This window comes from Gallinula chloropus (assembly GCF_964237585.1).
Source record: "Gallinula chloropus genome assembly, chromosome: 15".
Lineage (NCBI taxonomy): Eukaryota > Metazoa > Chordata > Aves > Gruiformes > Rallidae > Gallinula > Gallinula chloropus.
In genome coordinates, this window is record NC_140100.1 from 18,749,486 (window position 1) to 18,752,781 (window position 3,296).

At 53.2% G+C, this 3,296-nt stretch overlaps 1 long non-coding RNA gene across 1 annotated transcript; it reads left to right on the forward strand.

Annotated features, from left to right (window-relative positions):
• The first annotated feature begins 871 nt into the window (after positions 1-871).
• Positions 872-3,051, forward strand: LOC311197387. The gene is made up of 3 exons (XR_014617631.1): positions 872-899; positions 1,607-1,678; positions 3,001-3,051. It is a non-coding gene; the product is annotated as an uncharacterized lncRNA (long non-coding RNA).
• Positions 3,052-3,296: the final 245 nt, after the last annotated feature.

A 3,296-nucleotide genomic window follows, 5' to 3' on the forward strand; every position in this document is an offset into this window, starting at 1 on the left:
AACATCTTCTGTCTCACCAACTCCTGTGCCCCAGCTCCTTGACACCCTCACCACAGGCATCGTGGTGGGAGTGTCAGCTGCCTCCCTCCTCCTGCTCACTGTAGCCAGCTACTGTGCTGTGAAGAGAGGTGAGTGGTTTGGGGCAATGGAGGGTAAAGTGCACTCTGCTGTGGGGCTGCTGCTGTGTGACTCCGGATGGACTAGTGTTGCCAGCTCCTTCTCCCTGTGTCAGGGAAAGCTGAACCTCTCAGTCCCTTCTCACCAGAGAGGAGTCAGGGTGCTGACAGGGGGAAGGTTCTTCCTCCAGTGTGGTTGCACTGAGATTCCAATGCAAGGAGGGAGATCCCAAATGCACCCCTGTGCCAGGCACAGCAGATCTTTGCTCCCAGTCCTCTGGGAACAAGAATGGAGTCTGTGAGTTGGCCTGAGCATAGCAAGCACAGCTAATGCACACTTGCACTGCCTAAAGCTGCCAGTCTGGGAAACAGGACTCGTGCTTGCATAGGCTGGGCTCTACTACTGCTCCTGCGAGGGAGCTGTGGAGGTTCAGCCCATCATCTTCATTGTACAGCTCAGAGCATGGAAAGCCAGGGCTGTGCAGTAACTCTGCCTTCCTGTCTCTCTCTTTCCTTCCCTTGCAGGGGTCTGCAGAGAGAGATGCCAAAGGTGAGTAGCAATCCCTCCTGGCTGCAGGGCTGGTGGAGGCCCAGTGGTAGTCCATGGCCTGGGACAACATGGACAATGTCCATGGGTGGCTTCCCTGAAATGAAGGCCAGAAGCATCAGGGCTTCCCCTGGGCCCATCACACCATGACACAGGCCCCAGATCCCTTTCTCCCTTTGTCTCCAGGCAGCAGCACGTTCCCAACCACGAGACCAATGAACACAGTGAAATACAATGTGAGTACCACCTCTTGTCTAACCAACAGCCATTGGACCCTTTGTGTGGCTGGCTGACCTCCAGCACCACCAGCACCCCTGTAACCATCAATCAGCCATGACAAACTGTCAATAGCAGAAGACTTGCAGGGCCATGAACCAAAATCATGTTCTATCCTCTTCACCTCCTTCCATCACTGTACGGCCATGCAGGACATTTCCCAATTTCACTTGAAATCCTAAAATTTAATTTCCAAGGGGTGTATCCAAAATAACTGCCCACTGAATAAGGACAGTTTTCTCCTGGCTGTGTTGCACCCCATATTTCCTGGCACGCACAGCCCAGATCCTGCCTGCAGAAGAAACATCACAATGCTCACGGAACAACCCCATTTTCTGTCTGTAATCCAGCCCCATGGGGATTGGTGTCTTTTCACACCTGTATTTTCATTTTACCACGATTTCTGCTTCAAAGTCAAGCCCAGCACTGGCAGGCACGGGTTCATTTGTGGAGCCTGGTGTTGGAAACACCTCCCTGCTATCTCTGAAGCTATAGGCTGCAACACAGGGTGACTGCTGTGGAAAAGGGTATGGGGACATATCCCCACTCTCGGTGTGCATCAGTTGATTTGCTTGGTGACTTCAGTTTACCACCCAGGCACAGAACAGTCAATCAATTCCTCTTCCCACAGCTCCCAAGATTCAGCCCCACAACAACTCCCCTACAGGTCTCGACCTGGGATTGGCATCCATCTACATTCTCCTTGCTGCTGCAGCCAGCTACTGTGCACTGATGAAAGGTGGGTTGTCTGGGGAAACTGAGGCCAAACTGTAGGACCAAGATCACTCAATGCTGTACATCTGCTGCTGAATGATGATTGAGAAATCATTCTGATTGAGAAGCTGTCTGCCACTGGCCTGGACAGGGGGACCCTCAGCTGGGGTCAAAACCTGCAGGATGATGGGGCCCAAAGGGTGGTGGTGAATGGAACCAAATCCAGCTGGAGGCCGGTCACGAGTGGCATCCCCCAGGGCTCAGTCCTGGGTCCAGTCTTGTTCAACATCTTTATCACTGACCAGGATGAAGGGATTGAATAATCCCTCAGTACTTTTGCAGATGGCACTAAGCTGGGAGGAAGTGTTGATCTGCCTGAGGGTAGGGAGGCTCTTCAGAGGGATCTGAACAGACTGGACTGATGGGATGAGACCAACGGGATGAGGTTTAACAAGGCCAAGTGTAGAGTGCTGCACGTGGGGCAGAACAAGCCCATGCAGTGCTACAAGCTGGAGCGATGTCAGGCAGAGAAGGTCCTGGGGGTGTTGGTTGACTCCAGACTGGTATGAGCCAGCAGTGTGCCCAGGCGGCCAAGAAAGCCAACAGCATCCTGGCAAGTATCAAAAATAGTGTTGCCAGTAGGTCTGGGGAGGTGACTGTGCCCCTGTACTTGGCACTGGTGAGTCCACACCTCAAGTACTGTGTTCAGTTCTGGGCTTCTCACCATCAGAAGGACATTGAGGTCCTTGAGTGAGTCCAGAGAAGGGCAACCAGGCTGGTGAAGGGACTGGAGGGCAAATCCTATGAGGAGCGGCTGAGGGAGCTGGGGGTGTTCAGCCTGGAGAAGAGGAGGCTGAGGGGAGACCTTATCACTGCCTACAGCTACCTGAAAGGAGGTTATAGAGAGGTGGGTGATGGTCTCTTCAGCCAGGTGACAGGAGATGGGACAAGGGGAAATGGAACAAAGCTGTGCCAGGGCAGGGTCAGAGTAGATGTTTTTAAGCATTCCCAGCTCCTTATCCCTGCATCTCAGGCCTTTGCTTTTAGAAGCTGGAGGGAGAAAAGATGTTGACATGGGGAGAATTTTTCCTGTAGGGTGATTGCATTGGGATGTCAATGCAGGGAGGGAGAGACCAAATGCATCCCTGCCCCATGCTGACATTTGATCATAGTCCTCTGGGCACAAGCAGACAGGATCTGAATTTGCCTGAGCAACTCAAAAGGGGCTTGGGGTTTTGTCAAGGCAGAGTCCCAACCTAGAGGAGGAGTGGTTGCTGATGAGCTCTTCCCACCACCTCATTCTTCCAGCACATACGTTGTCCATGTTGTGACCTTTCTCTCTTGCAGGGCCATCCATGCCCCTCTGGGTCTCCATCCTGCGCTCTACCCTTACTTTCTTGCTCCTGGCTTCCATCCCCATCATCACCCTCATCCTGAAGACATGGAGCCACTGTGCCAGCAAGACCAGCCAGCCTACAGACATTCCCTACCCCATTGCCCCACTCATGGCCTCATGGTAATGGGCTCCCTGATGTCCCCGTGTCTCTTTGCCATGAGAGGAGCAAGAGCCATGCCACCTCCAGGCTCCCAGCTGGGGTCTGACCACTTAGTGTAGCTGCCCAAGGAACATGTTACCATTGTTC